The following is a 21,258-nucleotide window of genomic DNA, read 5'->3' on the forward strand; positions in this document are numbered from 1 at the left end:
ACGTTGTAATTTACCGGAAGTTATTGTTAATTATTAATAAAATAATTACGTCGAATTGCTAATTTTACATTTTGCTTTTTCCTTTGTTTTATTTTATTTCTCAAATGCCATTAATTCGAAAAAATGTGATCATCGACCGTAGACTCGCGCCCCAAGTTCAGGTTCCATGTCCCATGTTTCCATGTACATTCCTTCAATCCCTCTAAGCCTCATCTAGGGTCATTGATGATCATCAGACGCCATAACCACTCGGCTATGGACGCCCAACTTAATGTGTTTTCGAATTACTTTTAATGTTCCTTCCATAGAGCAGTTTAATGTTACAAAACCCGTTAGGACATTGTCAAATTCATTTCATGCATTCTTATATGAGTTTTATTTTAAACTTTGTAAAACAATATTTTTTTTTACCAAATGAAAAAATTCATTTAATTTCATAACTCTTGTAGACTTTAAACTTGGTGCTGATAGTACATTTGTTTCTGTTTGTTGAACATTTTTCCACCATGGCATAATTTTGAAAAATAGCGGGGTTCCCGCCGTTGCCCCGAAAACCCACCCCGCTTGAAAAGCATGTATGTTTTTCACCCCGAAACGACCGCCTTTTCGCGATGCCCTGCGGGACAAGCTTGAATATTACGCTGCCCCGAAACTAAAATAAAAAAATTGAATTAAAGTGAAATTATCCGTCCTTTGTTATGATGCTTTTTTTGGCCGCCCGTGGCCACCCATTTAACTACGTTGCATCCAGCAGACAAATTGCTGCACTGATCTCATTATCCGCGAAATGCCAACAATCCATCACGGTACATTTTGTTTCGAAAATAAATTTCAGATACAACACTTCTCTTCAATTGCTTTAATTAAATCGTCTAGTACGGTTCCATCAGTGCCCTATTGCAATTCAACGGTGTTGACTTTTCATGGTGGGATGACAAAGAACGGAGAACAGCAATACTTTTGGTTTGGGAACAAAAAAGCATGCACACTTGTCTATGCGAAATGTTAGCCAGTTTGGTGGTACCGACCGGCATATAGAGCGGGTGCCAGCGGGCCGAATTTGTTTGGCCATTACCTACATCACACAGTTAGTTTAATAATCCTAGATCAATTCGAATACGTAAATGAAAACGTTTAAGTTGAGCATAGCGGAAAAGCTTGCTGTATGTGGCGAAAAATTGATTGCAATGCAGATAAGTAACAATACTTTGGGATACAATACTCGATAAATACGGATTCTGGATTCCATTAACAAGATTCAAAGCATCTTTGAGCAGTTGGTTATGAAGAAATAATGCAGCAAAATGACAACACAAATGGCAATTGTAGATGAATAGTCTTGCCATATTAAAACGTTAGATTAGGTTAGAAAGAGTTGAAAGACAGGTTTTTCAGCTTTCAAAAAATGTAATATTTCTTTCTTATCTGACAGAAATAAAATAGTATTGGATTATTGGCATGATGCCATGAATGTTCGATGGTTAAACTTGAATGTAACCTTCATGTGCTTGTCGAAATTTACCAAAATGCACCTGGTAGATTGATTGCATTTATATTTACACCACACTTGCGATTAACGAGATATACAAAAATTATCGGACATACTTTAAATATTCAATCACGTGTCGGGAAATCTAGTAAATCTTGTAACCCTTTCCATTGAAGGGGATGTGAACGGGGGCAACGGGGAGCTCGTATTCATGGACGGGGGCCACGGGCAAGTGATCACCTTTGGGCTGGAATCCAGCATCATCAGCGATCCAGGTCAAAGTGAATTTCTCGCCTTCAGGTGAAATCCAGTGAGAAGATCTCTTTGTTATTACGCATAAACCATGAAGTTGGCCTTTCCGTACCGTAGGCTTCTTGTTGGATGTTGCCCATCATCTTCGTAGGTGGCCTTTCCGTAAGAATCATGGTAAGCGACTCCTTGCCTTGTTGAACTTGAGATTCTTCACGATCCCTTGTTGAGCTGAAACATCCGGCTAGCATGAGATTCTTCACGGGTTGTGTAGTCAGACTGGCCGTAGCTGTGGGTTAAAATTTCATGTTTTGAAATATGAGCCTTTCTATAGTCTCTTTGTTATTACGCTCCATGCAAACTTGAGATTCTTCACGGTTGTCGTAGTCAGACTGGCTAGCTGACTTAAAGGTAAGAATTAATTGGACTCCTATATTCTTCTGAGCATGTAAAAGGCAATTAGTTACCAAATTGTGTTAGTTTGTACTGGGAAAATTAGGCTGGAATGTTTTTGAAATATGAGAATCTATAGTCTCTTTGTGACTGTAATGTCAGCCATGATTTGTTATCCTCCATGTAGCTGCTGGTGTGGGGTGTTGGCTACGGCAGCTGGTAAGTGCGCTGTTGGTGTTTGTAGCTAATGTCAGCGTCGTCCAATGTATAAAGCTGGGCTGGTGTGGGGTAGCTGGATAGGCAAAGTACAATATCTTTTTTAGTATTAATTAAATAAAGCGGCATTATCATGCTTCATGAGGACTTTGTACAAGACGGCAGCGAAGGAGGTCCAATGTATGAATTTTGATGCAGGGTAAAATTTTTAGGAGCTTTGTTTCAGAAAATATAAGCAAGCGGCAATAGCCAAGACGGCAGCGAACAACAACTGTCGTCCAATGTATTAATTAAATAAATATCTAAAATTTTTAGTTTTCGGAAAATATAAGCAATAAAATGCCTCACGAGCTTCATGCTGTACTAGGAGGTTTTGATAAACAACTGATGGTCTGAGTCCTTCCATCCTGGACTTTTATAGTTGAGTGAGAGGCAAAGAGCATTCAGTTGACCTAGTTGTTTTGGCAGCTAGATTTCGCTAGAGCAAATTAGGTTTTGGGCGTTGAATAAAATACCTTACTTTCGCTTTTACCCTTAACCACAGTGTATTTTTGATTTCGTTTGGCTGGTGAAGGATTTATTTTGTCTCCTGGTCTATGATGATGAGAAATCAATATCTTGTTATAGGAGTATTCACACGTCAGTGTCTATGAAATACAAATAATATAATTTATCTTACTAAAATCAGGTTGACGAACGATAATTTGCTCAATTCCTAAATCATCAGTCGGTGGTGATATGTGACAATTCTGAAGGAAAATCATCAGCAAATTGTGTTAGGTTTCTACTTATCGAAAACAATCACTGCATTACAAGGGCCATGACCTGTAATGCAAACCAAATCATTTAGCCACCACAAGGCGGTGATCGCCGCTTTCAAAAACTAAGTAAAGAAATCAAATGAAAATGAAAGACACCCAATATTTTTTCGACTATATAAGGCCGTCTGAAGGTGATTGAAGACATCAGTTGTTCAACTCTTCAACCCGCTCTCAACATGAAACTAGTAAATATAATTTCTTTAAATTTTTCTTTTATTTACAATTTCATAGCTTATTGAAAAGCTTTTTTCGCAGTTTATTATCGCCGCTTTCTTGGCCGTCGCTGCCGCTGTTCCATCCAGCTACAAGCCGGAAAACAAGGCTCCTAGCTCCCCTGCCCCAAGCTACCCCGCACCGGCTTACCCTGCACCAGCCTACCCTGCACCAGCCTACCCCGCACCAGCTTATCCTACTCTCAGCAACATGGTCTCACTACATATGTACTAAGTAGTACATAGTTGCAGATGCACTTTTTCTTATGGGGTAAATGATAAACGCGCAGGGCGTTAGTCAATTGTTTTTTTTTAATATTGTCTGCTTGGAGCTTTTCCACGCGGAAGTCGCGATAAAACGTGGTTTTCCATGCGGAATGTGAAAAAAGACACCTAAAATTGTAAATTAAATGAGAACCCATGAAATAAATTTATTTAAATTATCTAGTTAATTTTTAATATAAGACGGAATGCTGAAATTTTCTAGACACAAACAAAATGTAAATATGTATAATTAAAATTTTTTACACTTATATACACTTTTTAAAATTTGAACTTGGCGCGGTAAAAAAATGGCCGCCATAATGGTTTATCAAAAACCACTTTTTCAAACGTAATTTTTGGGGTTAAATATAGCATCTTAAAAGTAAACGTTTAGAACAACTTGTTCCTCAATCACCAGGAACAAAAATATTATAATGGTTTCCTGTTTTGACGAAGATTAAGCATCAAACAATCAATGCAAAGTTTCGTCTTTTTCACACACCCCTCCCCTTTCTAAAATCATGAAATCCTTTAATAATTATTTATGAAGAAAATAAACAGTTAAAATTGACAAATTTTGCATCAATCGATAGCTCTTATCAAGAGCTATCTAATTCTATAAAACTTATGTTAAATTTTCGGAAAACGAAAAAGTTCAAGTGTAACATCAATTTTTTTGTTTTATCGGTTGCGTCCATTAGAACCTTAGATCGAAAAACAACAAAAACGCATTTTGCGTTTAAGATTTTTTCGATTTGAAAATATTGATTACAATTATCTAAAAATGGATAGCCCTTACCAAGGGCTATCGATTTATATTATATTTATATTATTTATATATTAAATCAGCGAATATCATAATTAATTTTGCTGACAAGTAATAAAAAAATTGTTTCTCTTATATTCGTTTATTTCAATTACCATAACTATTGTACATATATATAATAGTAATATATATATTGTAATTGTATGTATGTATAAATATATAAATATAATTGTACGTATGTATAAATATATATATATAATTGTAATATACTGTATATATGTGTATTTATTATATTGTAACATTTATGTACATTATCATAATATTATAAATATAAATTTATATAAACCTAATTCATAATATTCGCTTTGAAAAAATTAAGACATGCGCTACACGCATTTTTGTTTAACTGGTTTAACTTTAACGGTTTAGCCATTAAAGCAACCAAATCAAAGCCCTAGGGGTGAAAACATACACTTTCCCCATAAAGAAAACTGCAGGCGCGATTATGTACTAAGTAGTACATATTGCCTCGCGACCAGCCTGACTCTCAGCTACAACAAGGATAACAAATACGCTGGTATCACCATCACCAGCCAATCTGACGAGCGCAATCTCGATGGCAGCAGCCAATGGAGGTGAATCTATTTCATACTTTATACTCATCATTTTAAGAACTAAAAATAACCATTAAAAATTTTTTATTATTTCAGCCGATAGCTATGCCCAGTCTGACTACACCACCCGCGGAGAGTCTGAGGTTCAGAAAAAGATGGAAGGAATCACCTACGATTCCTACGGCAAAGAATCGTACGGTGAAATCCTAGGCAACACCAATAAAGGATCCTCTTACTGGGTTTCTCCTGAAGGCCAAAAATTCACTTTGACCTGGGCCGCTGATGATGCCGGTTTCAAGCCCAAATGAGAACACTTGCCCGTTTCTCCCGTCCACGAATACGAACTTCCAGTCGCCCCTGTCCATATCCCTTTCAACGGCAAAGGCTACAAGATCTACTAAATTAATGAAACCTCAGTTGAGTAAATAATTCAAAGTCATTTATTCTATGCCTTACGCCTCTGTTGCTTTCGGTGTAAAAACGTGTACATATAAAACTAATAGCATCTAGCAAACGTGTTCGTCTGAAATTTTATTTAGTTCTTCATGAAATTGGGTTGTTGCGTCGAAGCTGGGTGCTCGGCGTTGATTTGTTGTGGAAGAGTACTGGGATACGACTGAATTATATGTAGGTGCAACATGATGTGAAACCATGCTGGATATTGAGCAGAAACGGACGGAGAGATAAACACTTAAAAAAGTGCTTAATATAGTAACTAATCAAAATTGTTGTTCATGTTCGATTATCGGTTTACGATTAAAATTTCAAGTGTAGAGTCCAAGGTTCCTCTTTCAATAAACCTTGGTATTAAATAGCGAATTTGCTGAAATAAACTAATTATGAAAAACAGCTATGACGTAATCTCGTTTTTTATTACTTTACTCCTTCTCTTGTTTTTTTCTAATAATGATAATAATTTTTAATATGATAATAATGATGGCCGCTGCCTTATTTTTATCCCTTTTTCTTTTTTTTTTCTGTCATATTGTCTCACGTTTCAGTTTCAACCTCGAAAGGTTACCGCTGGGATTGAGCTACGTTACATTTTTACCATGTCTGAGCAGTTCGTTTACATTACCTCTGTGATTAAGATGCACCCATAATGGATACTTTTAGCCGCCTTAAACATTAAACAGATAGATTTGTATTACGCCATATCTACCTTCTTCTATTTACTGGCTTCCTGTGAAACGAAAGTTTCCTCCTTTTCCTCCCAACTAAAAATCAAACGACTATTAAACCCTACCTCAATCGCCAGCTATAGGAGGAATCGCACAATTTTTTTCCCATTGCCTTTTATTTCACTCACTCGTATATCCCACTTTTCTTCCCATTGCCTTTTAGTTCGCTCACTGGTATCGCCCACTTTATCACGTTCTTTTTTTTATTTTCTACTACCTCTTGGTTCGCTCACTCGTATCCCTCGTTGTTACACGCCTCTTCGTCCTTTAGTGTACTTATACTAATGGCTATTCGCGCTCGTAGTATTACACTACAATCTACGCTTCTCCGGCTTACTACATTGAGGCCTCAATATATTGCTCTGCTCCGAGCTACACGACAAGTGCGTTGTACTACACCACTGCAGAGGCGCCCAGTATTACGTAGCCCGTAACATACTTTACCGCAGCTGCTCCATCTTTTTACGCTGAGACGACCTACTACACTGAAGCCCCGAAATTCTACGCTGCCCCAAGTTACTACAGCAACGCTGCTCTTTCATACTATGTGGAACCTACCTACTACACCACAACTTATGTTGTCCCATCTTACTACAGCACAAAGGCTGCTGAATACTACACTATGTCCCAAACGGGCAACTAGAATAGCCCAGAGGTGAATGGAAGTCATGATTGTCGACCACTGAGTTTCTGACAACTAAAATGTAATAGGAACAAAATTTAAATCAGATTCTTTCGAGTTTATGAAAAGGTTTACATCGTGTGTAAGTGATAAAAAGGGAAATATTTGCCCTCCGCAATTGGCTTCAAACCCCCCTTTAACTTGTTTTTTCACCGTTTGAAGGCATATCGTGATGATTAGACATATTAATATTGCCTAGCATCGTAGTAATCCTTACCGACTGTTATTCTGTTAACTCCACAATAGGATAGACTTTCGCTTAAACAACAGGAGGGTCGTAAAATACATAGTTTCCCGTCTCTGAACTTGCACGGGTTTTTAACGCAAGGCCCTGTATTCATAGTGGTAAAAAGTGCTCCTTGACTTCAACAGGCTACGTTACGTAACTACTAAAGCCCCGCATCCAAAGCATCTGTGACTTAATTTAGGTAGATGAACTTCATCACCACTAGGGTAGATTTCTTCTAACAGGAGAATCAACCAACACCACCAAGCTGATACTATCAACTTGATGATCCCTCCCAAAGAAGCCTAGTCTATAGGCCATCAGATACTTTGAACAAGCTTTACTGTTCGTCAAGGAAGAAGTGTAAATCCGGTTAGGTTCTCAATGCTCAATGTCAACGCATCGAGAGGCCCTTTTACTTGTTTCTTCACCGTATGAAGGCATATCGTGATGATTAGACATCTCAATATTGCCTAGCATCTTATTACATGAGTTTGTTCCAGACGCATGCCGATGACACCCCATATGGCGTAGCAGGATGAAAGTCAACTCACGGGAACCGTAACGGTGACGCAATGCGTTGTGAACCGCGACTCACAACTGGATCACGAGATGGCCACCACGGCTCCAATAAGCAGAGGCACACACAAGTGCTTTATACGTGTCTTTCTGCACGAAAACTGCGTTTGCAAGAAGTTGCGGGAGTCCCGAACAGTGATTCGTTTTTAGTGTCAATAAATGAATTTCGTAAGAAATCGTTTAATGAACTTTGTTTGAATTTTCATTTTGATTTAAAAAATATAAATAGTTTTCAAATTGTCTAGTTGTATCTTTCTATTATTATAAGATAACTGATGGGAACCCCCACCTTCTTGCTCTTCTTCTTCATCTTATCCGTATGATAAATATTGTCACGGCCATGGATCTTGTACCAAGATAGAGACGTTGTGCTTCAGATTAAAAGATAATGTGTATTTCACCAGAAGGTTTAATGACACACCTGCTAACTAACTGCCCTAACCAATTAATCAAAAAGCCAAACAGGTGTGCCAAGTCGCCCCTTTTATATCCGGCGACGAGGGTGGCCGTCCAAAGGACGGCCATAACTGGGGCGGGATTTCCATCCTAGCGCTGTTGTCGCTACCGCGATGACGAATCGAATATTTCCGACTCGACATCCCCCTCCTTAAGTCGCGACTCGTCCCGATCGCGCTCGTGTGCCAGGAAAATAGAAGTCTAAAATCTAATATTTGTGTTACGGGGTAGAGGGATTACAGGGTTAGAGGAATTACACGATATTGACTTCATTTATCAGGGGGAATAAAGTAAATAAAAGCATTTTCCATGAATAAAAGCTGGGACCGCCGCAACGCCATCTAGCGCTCGTAGTATCAATACTCACCGACCAGCCAAGAGATGGCGTGGCCAGTTAGTGTCCTTTTCCAACCACGCTATTCAGTCTCTTCTCATGTCCTCACGTTCTCGCCGGCTTCCATCACGTCCGTTTGGTCCCCTTTCGTCCTCCCTTCCTTCCCGATCGGGTGTTGGTGATCGTGGTCTCGTATTATCCGAGCTGGTCTCGCAAAAACGAGCAATATGACCGGAGCTTCCACATCGGTAGCAGATTGGTTTTCCGTCTACTGTTCGAGAAGGTTTCTCTCCTCCCCCTCCCAGGCATAATTGTTTAGTGCCTCGTTCCAGCTCTTCTATCCGAGCTGCCATATCGCGTATTAATTTTTTTAACTCGTCATGCGACCCTGGGCGCGTGCTGTCTCGCTTTGCGTCGGACTCGTAGGCTTCTTGTTTCAACGGAGTTCGCCTTTCTTCGTAGTCATTATACGTGACTCGCCTGGCTGGAATAGGATCCTTCGCTTGTCCCATAAAATTAACTGCCTGATTCGGCTTCTCTGAATCCTCATACGCCCTAGTATAAATTTGAGTGCCCTCAAAAATTCATCTGTCGTCCGGGGCTGTTTAATTGTCATGTCTCGCTTCAAAGGCTAATTAAGCCCACGCAAAAGATAATCTATTTTCTTCGCTTCAGGCATCATAGGGTTCAACCTACGGCACTGATTGAGCACGTCATAGAAATATCCTACGACTGTTTCCGAAGCTTCCTGCTTCCGATTACGTAGCCTAGCTTTATGATAACGGTCGAAATCATCCGATCGAAATGTTTCTAAAAATCGGGTTCGTAGGCCCCTTATCCTGGTTTTGGCCTCCCTCTCAGGCGCGGCTTCACGCGGAGCAACGTCGTCCCAGACCACCTGTCCTATTTGAAAAGCTAGTCAATCCTTTTCTGTGCCTTCTAAGAATAATCCAAAGTATTCCGCTTTCTCAGCGGGACCCTATCCATTAAAATTGGCGGTCCTCTCGAAACGTTCTATCCATTCAGCGGCGTCGTCGTCTGGTCCTCCACGGAAAACTGGTACTTCACGATACTGCGATGGTTGAGCCGGTGCACGCTGAGCGGCTCCTCCTGCTTGTGCAGGTACACGGGCGGGGGGTCCATCGTTTCCTCTAATTTCAGCACGCTGGGCTATTTCAAGCGTTGGTGCTACAACGAGCGGTGAAGCTCCAGAAAAATCGTTTAACCCCTTATCTCTTCCTTCCCTTGAGCACTCGTTAAAAGGTTCCTTGCTTTTCGGCTATCTTCCGTTGCTCCCTCGGATCAATACACATTTGTTCTCCTACACCACTATCTCTCGATCTTGCTTCCTGATCAAGCTTCCGATACCTACAAGATGAATTTGTCCTCGCGCTCGACTTTCCGATCGGGTTCAGTGATACGATTCCTCTTCTCGGAAAGGTATGGCCGATCGCTTGGGCAGTCTATGCCCCAACTTCTGAAGAATTTGTCCTCGCGTTCGACTTTCCGATCGGGTTCAGTGATACGATTCCTCTTCTCGGAAAGGTATGGCCGATCGCTTGGGCAGTCTGTGCCCCTACTTCTGTAACTCTCTTTAGAGATTCCGCCTGACTTCCGTCAAGACCATCGTTGCGTTGTCCTTCCTCGCTTATCGGGGACCCGGCTAACCCTCGTAAACGCCTGCTTTGCCTAGGCGGATCCGTACTCATGCACCGAGCTACGTCTCTCTCTCCCACCCAATGGTAGGCCTGTCGGGCTTGTACTACGCGCTTTCCATAACTTACTCGGACAGGTCTCAAACTAACAGCGAATCAAGGAAATCGGCCAGGTCTGTGGTCCTGTACCACGGCAATTTAAGGCACTTTCTAGCCGGCCGGCCACACTTCCCAAGGACCCCTAAACAGCACCTGCCTCCAAGTCCCTTATTCAAAAACTTCCCAAGACCCGTGCGAAAAGAACAACAATTGCGTTTACCTTACTCAGCCTAATAGGTGGTACCCTGCATCTCCACCATGTCACGGCCATGGATCTTGTACCAAGATAGAGACGTTGTGCTTCAGATTAAAAGATAATGTGTATTTCACCAGAAGGTTTAATGACACAGCTGCTAACTAACTGCCCTAACCAATTAATCAAAAAGCCAAACAGGTGTGCCAAGTCGCCCCTTTTATATCCGGCGACGAGGGTGGTGCTCCAAAGGACGGCCATAACTGGGGTGGGATTTCCATCCTAGCGCTGTTGTCGCTACCGCGGTGACGAATCGAATATTTCCGACGCGACAATATTCCACGATTTCATCAAATTTGTTCCGCGAAAACCCTTCCGGTGGTGGTTTCCACAATTGATGGCGCCTCGATTTCCACGGTGATTTCCTCGCCATAGCGTTCAACGATCCAAGTATACACAATAAACACGGTACCATTTGGACTATCACAGCTGATTTCAATTGATTTGAGCAGAAGGAATCACACCTGACCAGACTTGCCGCGATCGCGATCTTCGATCACCGATTACGATCAAAAAAACGATCGACGATCAAATCTTTTCATTTTGATTTTGATTTGATTTTGATTTGATTTTTTCGTTGATCGTTGATTCCGATTGAATTTTGCGCCACCAAACGTAGGAGTTTAGAACTCATATAAATTTTTGTGAAACATTTTGCCTGAGGAAGCTGTTTAGCCCTCATTCACAGTACTAGAGCTTGTAAAATTTAGTTGGTGATGACGCTATTTCAAATCTTGAACACATGTTTCACATCTTGAAGGTAATTATGCAATAATTTTGATAGTGTATATATAATTGACTAAAATTTAAAGTTTGCGAAGAAGTTTCAAGAACAATATAGTTGCTGACTAGAGGTGTTGACTGACTAGGCTGTGCAGTGCTGTATACATTGTGGGTTTTTTGAAACTTATTTCATCAGGATTCTTTCTAAGGTAATATGATACTATTATTACATGATTACAGTATCAAAGCTTATACTTTAACTATGTTGCAGTGGGACGTAGTATCATTAACCTCTGACGGTATACCTACCAATTGTGAAGAGTCTTCTGCGAAGTGGTCACTAAACTCATACAATGTCAGAACGTCAGCTTGGAGAAGTTCTGAGTTCTAACACAAGTTTGGATTACAATAAAAGGTAAAAACAAAAATTTTTAGAATAACATAGATAAAGTTTTAATGAGTATTCAATTTAACGTCTTCATAGCTGTTTATTTTCAAGTAGCTCTTCCAACATTCTTTTTTGTTTGTCTTTCCCTATACCAGAACAGAAAAAAGACTTCAGCTGCCTAGTGAATATTTCGAGCTTGTACGAGTGGCACATGGAAAAAATGCTAGTATGTATAAATGCCTAATGGAAGGCTGCAAGGAGAAGATTAGAAAAGGATCTCCAAAACTGCTTATGGTTTTCCATAACACAAGATGCAATGCGAAAAGGCATTTCTTGGTAATGTATTGAGTAGGTTTTTTGAAGAGTTTTATTACATCTAATAATATTTTTCTAGTCACATGATCCGGACAATAAACTCGGCCACGAAGACAAGTGGAGCGTAGCTGTTAACAGCTTAAAAGAAAAGGAAAACTTGGATGACTCATACATACATTGTGGTACGAGTACACCTCATCTTTCAAAACAAAGTGATTTAGACAATTATGTGATGGTAATTTGTTCACATAATTCAATTTTTAACTTTTTACTAATATTCTCTCTTATTCAGAATTTCCTCATCGAAGACGTGTGCCCGCTGCACATTGTCGAAAGAAAAGGATTTCAGTTACTTATCTCGAAATTGGCACCGCACTTGCAGTTGCGGGGAAGAACATTTTTCACTAACATGCTGGAAACTAAGTACTATGCAATGAAACTGCAGCTAAAGGATGCGCTGTTAAAGTGCACTGATGCGGCGACGACTGTGGATGCTTGGACGTGTAGAAGGAGATCCTACCTCGGCGAAACTATCCATTGGTACGATAGTGAATCCCTAATAAGGAAAAGCGCGTGCCTTGCCACCCGTCGCATTATTGGGCATCACACCTTTGATGTGTTGTCCAAAGTAATTGAATCCATACACGAGGAATACGAAGTGAAAGGAAAATTAAGAGGATCAACAACCGACAATGGATCGAATTTCATCAAATGTTTCAAGGAAAAGGGTGCAAGATCAACACTTCCCAACTATGAATGCCAGACTTCCGAGGAAGAAGAAGATGAATTCTTTGATGGTGAATCAGAAGATGAAGATATGATTTTCTTAGAGCTGGCTGAAATCTTGGACGACCATTTTATCGAATCGGAGGAATCACTTTTTGTTAACGCGACCCTTCCGGTTCACAGAAGATGCGCTTGTCATCTATTGAATCTGGTCTCCAAAGTAGATGTCCAAAAAATTCAAGACTACAATTTCCTAAAACTGAAAACCGGCGCATTTGAAAAACTGAACAAGCTGTGGAACAAGCAGAGTTCCAGTTCTTTGAATTCCGACACTGTCATTCGCCACTTGGGTAGGCTGTTAGTGCTGAAAAACGAAACGCGATGGAATTCGGAATATTCCGCAATCTGCTGCTTTGTTCGACTTCACAACAAAAAAGGTCGTGCAATGCGAAAATTATTTGAAGATTTCAACATCACGCCTATCACACAAGGTGAAGAACGTTTTTTGAACGAGTTTTTTCCATCATGAAATCGGTGGCAGAAGCGCTGGACATTTTACAGGCGGAAAAAAATGTGGGTATGGGATTCCTACTGCCAACTCTTGTGGTTTTGATAAACAATTTGAAAACGCTCAAAGACGATGCTTCCATTATTCTTTGTCAGCCTTTATTGACGAGCTTATTGGATGCTATTCATATTAGGTAACTTTTTACATTTTGTATTATCCAGCTCATAATAATCTTTTTACACTGATTTAGGTTTCAAACTATGTTTGCAGACAACGAGCTGAGATTGGCTGCGATATCCAATCCCATGTTTAAATTGTCCTGGCTAGATTCAGAAGAAGATGTTTGCCGTGCGAAGTTTTTGCTACAATGTGAATTCCGCCGTTTGCAGGGGTTTTTTGAAAAATGTGATTCGTAAGTAATGTCTTAGTGAATGTTGCATTAAAGTATGGTACTTAACTTACATGTTTTTATACATTTACAGCTCAGACGAGAATAGTGATGGAACATCATCTTCACGGTCGGATCCCAGTCCCCAAAAAAGAATTAAGAAAAATTATTTTGCGTCCCTTACGAAGAAGATTAAAGTACAGCAAACCAATGATGAAGTGGAAAAATATTTCAATTTCTGCCACAATTTGGACCAGTTGAAGGAATATCCGACGATGACATTAATTTACAAGTAGGTCATATTCTTTCTTTCCATTTCTATTAAGCAAGTCTTTGATTATTTTTTCAGGCGATATAATGTGGCCCTGCCTTCTTCAGCTGCAGTCGAAAGATTGTTTAGCCAAGCGGGTCTAATTTATTCACCCAAACGACTGAAATTAAGTGACAAACACTTTGAGATGCTACTGTTCTTAAAAGTTAATTCTTCAGCTTTTGAACAGTGGCAATAAATCAATGAGCTAATGTTGTTTGAAATTCAAATAAACAAGAGACGATGGTTACAGATTTGCAATATTTTTTTTATTGATGTCTTCAATAGCACTATCATTAAACATAATGTTATCTTATCTGGTATAAATAGAATACGTATTAACTTGAGGCATGGGTGATAGGAGAAAATAAGAAATAATACGATATAATACGATAATTATTCGCGATCTCATTTCGTTCAAATTAGTTTTTATTAAGCAAAAATTGTTTTTAATTAATTGAAATTTCGACCGCCAGATGTCGCTAAAAAATGATCGCAATCGCAGAAATTTTATCGCAAATCAAATCATTTGGAAAAGATCGAATCGCCGATCGAAATCAATCAGTGAAGATCGGATCGGCGATCAAAATCAAAAAAACAATCGCAACGGCAAGTCTGCACCTGACGTGCTAACTGATTCGAAGTCGCACATTAGCTAATGACATTCTAAATACAATCGACCAGGTAGTATTTTGAAATTTAGATCACGAAAATGGCTATGGGAAAATGTTACAAGATTTGGCATAAAATTAATGGACAGGGACCGGACAGTGTTTTGCTCTAACAACGGAACCGAGACGAAGCCCTTCTCTTTGAATCTTTAGTTATTGCTGCTTTGGGTAATGAAACTAATTTTTTTCACAAAAAAGCTAAAAAACAAACCAACAAAATTGCACATATAACTCCTAAATATTTGCTAGGTCATGCTGAGGTTGACATAGTAAAAATGTTGTATACAAAACTTTCTGACACATAGGGATGTGTTGGTGTACTACTAGTTAATACAGGTTTGTCAAATGAACTAGAATAAAAATTGAAAATAATTTTGAACTTTGATAGTTCAATCTATTTAGGAGATGGGCCCTTGTAATATACGTTGTCTTACCAATACCTAGTCTTGGTTACAAGTTGTATTTCTGTTGGGAAGATTGGGGAATCTGAAGTTTTTCACATCAATCAAACAATTTTTATACCTTTGAAGGGGCCACAGACAGTAGAAGAAGAAAGAGTGACCGAGCTTTCGGAAGCTGTTTAACTCTGGAACATTCTATTTCGTCTAGTCATCTGGTGAAGACCCAATTGATGCTACATTATGCACCCAAAAGCTTCAGCAGAATCGTGGAACAGACAACAGATTCTTCTGGAATAGGTAGATATTCCCTATAGGCTGGTTCACTGTACAATTATAATTTAAAAAATGATCCTCTAAAATTGGCAGGCTTTTGCACTTACCATTGCAACACTATGGAATTGATTTTTCTCACTGGCTGTTACGAGTTACATGTGGCAGTGTTGAAATCCGTACGTTGAAACCAGGAGTTCAAGTAGGGTCGCACAAAGTGAGATTCTCACGCGGCCCCGAGGCCTCTTCACCAGCTCTAGAACGCCATTTGAAGCTCATGCAAGAGCGTTATCATGACACAGCTACCGTGAATCTACTCGGTCTCTACATGGTCGGTGCAAAAGAAGGGGAAGCTTCACTTAGTCAACCCTTCCAAGCTGACCAGAAACGCTATTATTATTAATTTAAAAAAAAAAGAGTTTTATAGGAAACTAACGGTCTAGTTTTCATACATAAGTGATGTAAATTACTTGAGCTCGACTGCACCCCTCGCAGCGGTTGAATGGAGCAGCCTGTTGCGCCCATTAAGGGGTCGGGAGCCGGAAAGCACGTGGAACTTGCTTTCCATCGTCCGCGCGAATTGTTCAAACGCCATGACCGCAATGCCGTTCCACGTTTGGGGGTTTTAACGGAAGAGATTGTGTCGTGTGAACAGGTAGTGATAAACAATTAACAGCAATAGGTACAAAGTGTTTGTTAAATTCACCTTCTTTTATATTTTAGATTATGGTCTGGTGGTTTAACACCAAGGTGGCATTACACAATGGAAGTGCAGCTGGATACGGTAGCGGTATCAAATCAAGCAACCTGGGAAGCCAATCGCAAGCTTCTGAGCACGCTTGCTCTTCTTTATGTGACGAAGTGGTTATCCTTTAGCGATTGGCTGCACTCAATCCAGGCCTTTCTGGAGAAGAACGCGATCTACTTCGTCAACATTTCAGCGAATGGCATGTCAAAGTCATTGACAAGGTCACGAAAAGCAAAGGGTTAACAATCTGTGCTACTCATGGCGCACCCCATGTTGCTGGCGGAAATGGTGCCGAACCGTCCACACCTCGTCGTACTAGCCAATCATTAAAAGCAGAAGTTGAGGTGTTTACTGGCTTCAAACCTTCAGTTGAAGCTCGTTATCTTAACTGGGACGATTACTCCATTCCCGGTGTTACTTACACTCAAGGCCACCGTCTTTACCATTGTCCTTTTACCTGCTTTCGACACACAGAGGCTCATGGTCGCTTTCATATCGGCCGTCATCACCAATGACCTACCCGTTCACATGCTCCAAAGACGAGCGGTAGTGCAAAGCGATTATGCCCAGGCTATGGACGACATGCGTCACGTGAGGGAAAGGATTGGCTGATTTCACCCTGCATCACCTCTTGTCCGGCCGAAAAGAGTAATAGATCAAGCGGGCAAATAGAAGCAGCGTTAGCATCGAAGATTTCTGCGAAAATGAAGGCGATCCAGCAGTCGAAGCGTTTGAGCCGGCAGTACCTTCAGGTCTGCGGGATCTAACCCGCCAAGACATTGACGATCCGGCTCTGGGCTATGATACCAATGAGCTGGAAGTTTTGGCGGTGGATAGTTGCACTTTGACAGATAAAGAAAAATCATCATCTGAAGATTTTGATGCTGACTCGGACTGGTTGGGAGTTGATGCACGTTTAAAGAATTCACGACTTGAAGCCAGCAGTGGAGTGCTACTCCTGCCTGGATCAGGATTGGTGGCTGGATCTTCACGAGATACTGACGATATGGCCAGTTTGTCTGCCAGTCCTCGAGAATCTAGAACAATGGGCTTACCAGCAGCTCAAGGTGCCGTGCCACAAGAGCCTTGCGTTGTTACCGTTCCTAACCGGAACGGTGGAGTCTTTGGCGAGTTAAACCCACTCGATGATCCACTGGAGATCCTCTTTGCAAGTGCGGAGGGACTTCACGCTCATGGGCATAGTTCCGAAGCTTGTGAATTGGGCATAGAATTGGCAACAGAACTATTAGCAAATACACCCGATTTGATGGTTGAGTTGCCTCCTGTCATCACGCAGAATGGCAAGAAAATGAAGACGAATCCTGCTTGTCATCAAATTAGCTTTGGCGGAAAATTGCGACTATTACCATCTTGCCTTCAGGGTAGAAATGTTTGGATTGGAATTGGCACGGCCACCTGCTACAACGAAACCATTAGAAGTGAACTGGCTCACCAAGAATCTGAGTTGGTTACACTATTGAAACGAATACCTTTAGGTAATTAAATATTTTTTCTTTAAAATTGTTCAAGATATTCAATCTATTGTTTTAATTCACAGGTCATCCATAATTGTCGATTGAGTGAGAAAGCTGAAGAATTACCAGATGGCATATTACGACCATACCATCATATCACGAAGCATTGGTCACTGTGTCAGGAGCACAGCAAGTTCTTGCTGACGAGACTCTTGGACTCTTTCGCTTCGAAGCAGCCGTGTCTGCCCTAGGATTTAAGGTAACAATATCGTAAATAAAAATAGTCAAGAAAATCAGCAATGTAATGCATAAAAATCAGGCAAATGTATCGGAGGCGGACCATCCTCTGCTCTACTTTGTGAAGTAACGCGTCGTCAACGAGATGATCTCGCTGTCATGTTACTGGTTCATTACAAGGACGACCCAGACAAGCTAGCCAAAATTATGAAAAGCTACTGGATCGTCAAGTGCATCCGATGGGCATATCCTCCCAACACGTCTTCCAAGACCCATCGAGTTTTTTCTATGCGTGTAGCAAAAATTTCTATGTCTATGAAGGCTATGACATACCTATGATCGCTCTGTTTTAGTTCTGCACGACCGTAACAGACAGTTCGTCCTGGGTTATGACCATGATCACGCTGTTTGCATAACAGTACACGATCTATCTATGCCGGCGCTCGCCTCGCTCGTTAAAGGGCAAGGTTACCACCTTGCATTCTTAGTGATAGTTGATCACGGTATGAGGCATCGACTCACAATAGCGTTTTTGGACAGCTTGGAAGAGTTCACTAAGTGAATCATCCCCTTCTGTTCTTCCTCTTTGTTCCACGATTCTGTTGGAGCTTATGGATGCATTATGTAGCATCAATTGGGTCTTACCCAGATGACAAGAGGAAATAGAATGTTCCATAGTTAAACAGCTCCAGCCGCTCAGTCACCCATTCTTCTTCTACTGTTTGCGGCCCCTTCAGAGGGATAAAAGTCTATTGATAGATGCGAAAAACTGCAGATACCCCAATCTTCCCAACAGAAACACAACCTGTAGCCAAGACTAGGAATTGCAAGCGCCAATCTCCTAAATAAATTTAAGTATCTAAGTTCAAAATTATTAAAATTTTTTATTCTAGTTCATTTGACAAACCTGTATTAACTACTAGTACACCAAGACGTCCAATGTGTCAGAAAGTTTTGTGTGCAACTTGCGCCAGTTTCGGCTGCTAGATCAATAGTTTAAATACCTATGGCTGATCTAATGACAGAAATTTATTTACATCAAAGCAGATCTAAGAGAAATTCAATACCTCCGTAAACGCTCGTACAATTACATAACACACATTTAAAAATTCTGCAATTCCACAAGGAATTGAATTATTTACCCATTTAGTTAAAAATTAGATCTCCACAATCATTTTTCAGTAGTTATTGCCCCATTTAAAAGACTTTGGCATGGCAGGCATATTTGACAGATGAAATGCGATTGATCGCAAAAGCTAGATTCTGGACAGTCCAAATCTAAGCGGCACTAATCCATAAAAAAAAACCTCAGTAAAACGTATGAATCCCGCTACTACAGTTTGCTAGGGCTAAATTTATCTCGTGGGACGTAGCAGCAGCATTGAATAAATGAAGCAAATGCACGAACAAAATTCACACCATGAAGTTCATCGAATGAAAGGTGTACATGTTGTGAACGTCCTGCGAATACTGAATGAGTAAATTATCTTACACTTAAACGTACGCTTGTGTAGTATTTGGGAGCATCGGTGTAGTAGCTTGCAGTAGCAGATGTTGTCATGTGGTAAACTGGAAACTCTTTGTAATAACTTGGAGTAGAGTAGTATTTGGTGGTTAGGGTGCAGTACATTTGAGCAGTATAGGTGTTGGTGTAGTATTCCAGATTTTGGACATGTAGTACTTGGGGGTTCGGTGCACTAGCTAGGGGCAGCCTGTATGGTCGTGTAATACTTGGTCTTCTTCGTTGTGTAGTAGTCACGATCTTGGTGGTATACTAGGATGACGGGGTAGTATAGTATCCAGAATAAGACGAACCTATTGGTCCACCCATGGCGTTTCCAGCTATCTGAAATGCAACAGCCAACATCAGCATTGTGGCGTAGTTAGCTACAAATTGAAAACGAATGTGGTTTAAAAAATCATTCAAGCAGCCATAATTTGGTTGGTATTACAAATACCAGCCAATTTACTGTACCTTTTGATTAAATTGAGGCTTTTACCTGAGCAAATGATGTCAGAACAGGTCAACTTTTTTCAGCTTGTGTATGAAGATCAAGTTTAATGCATACAAAAGGAGACGAACGGAACACGATTTCAATATTCAAAATTTCAAAAGAAATATCGTAACTTACCGTTTAAAAAAAAGAAATGAATTAAATTAGAATAGCAGGCTACCCATTGTTATTTATTTACATGATAATTCGTCTGATTTTGAACAATGCTCTACACTACGATGCCACATTTACAGAAATTCCGATTAGGGAAAAAGTCATGGATGAAATTAAAACGGATGAAATGAATTTAGTAACTGTATATTTAAATAACGTCTCAGTGCTAGTCATTCTTGGGAAGGAATAGTACTTTACTAGTCTCGCTGTAGTAGCTGGGATTGAACCTTTGTTGTAGTGTAGTAAACCGAAGGTTGGGAATGCTAGCTTGAAGTCAAATGGTATTTAAAAGCAGGTTTGAGTTTAGGATGTGGTTGAGTAGTAATAATACGTTATGGTCATGCAGAATTTTGTAATACACGATTTTTGTGATAACTGGTACCAATCATTCAATCCAAAATGTGTTTGGCTCGACAACTTATAATTTCACAGCACACCTGGAATAACACTTTGCCAATGTATCAACACATTAGTGACAAGATTGGCCGCACGGTGTTGCAGATACGTAGGATTCTTGCATAGCATTAACGGTATTGTTGCGTGATGCCACACCTAATTCGTGAATGCTAGATAATAATTGAATTTTAAACGTTTAGTTTGTTTTTGGCTTTATAACGACGTTGAATAATATTCATTACTATTTTCTCGATAATGTTCATTTATTACATTGTATAATAGTTTCTCTGAATTTAAATGAGAGTTACTTTTACTACGGAAAATGCACGCTTGTGTTATCAACATGGTTTGGTGCCGTAATTCACTGTATATAATAGTTGCGTGTATATCTAAATATAGCGGCACTTGAAATGACTGGGTATGGCACCCTCCCAATGTTGGAATTGCTAGTAACCAAGAGTCTGTAAGCAATTACAACTCGAAACGTCAAGCGTTGGTATGGGACTGGCCATCCATTCCAACGCAAGACTGAATAGAGAAGTAAGAGCTTTCAGCTGATGTCACGGTGGGGATCATGTAGTACAGCAATATGATCCGGGCCAACATCGTGACAGTTCTGGAGGATACTAGCATGTCAGTCAAGTGCTTAGCGCAACCATTTTGACTATTTTCCTAATAACTAAAATAAAAACTGGCAAACCGAGGCTTCTATCTTTACCGATTATTTGAGTATTTCCTTAACATAGAAATTTCTGATTGAAACTAGGAATTAAGTTAAATTAAGTTTAAAATGTTAAAATAATTAGACTATTCCGTCCTCGAGCTTAAGTAGTAAATATAAAACTCGAATTGGGGGCAACAATGTAGTAATGGGGTTGCATAGGTTGCTGTGTAGTTAGCTTTAGCCTCGGTGTAGTAGCTGGGTACGGCGTATGTGGTAGTGTAGTGCCCTGGTGCATTTGTGGTGTAGTATTTTGAGGCTTCGCCTTGGTAATACTTGGGGCATCAGTGTAAGAAGCTGGAGCAGCGTATGTTGTTGTGTAAT

At 40.2% G+C, this 21,258-nt stretch overlaps 1 pseudogene; it reads left to right on the plus strand.

Moving 5' to 3' along the window:
* Positions 1-18,075, plus strand: part of LOC130693968 (synaptojanin-1-like) — an 81,166-nt pseudogene extending 63,091 nt beyond the window's left edge.
* The last annotated feature ends 3,183 nt before the right edge of the window (positions 18,076-21,258 follow it).

The sequence above is a fragment of the Daphnia carinata genome, unplaced genomic scaffold (genome assembly GCF_022539665.2).
Source record: "Daphnia carinata strain CSIRO-1 unplaced genomic scaffold, CSIRO_AGI_Dcar_HiC_V3 NW_026453017.1, whole genome shotgun sequence".
NCBI lineage: Eukaryota > Metazoa > Arthropoda > Branchiopoda > Diplostraca > Daphniidae > Daphnia > Daphnia carinata.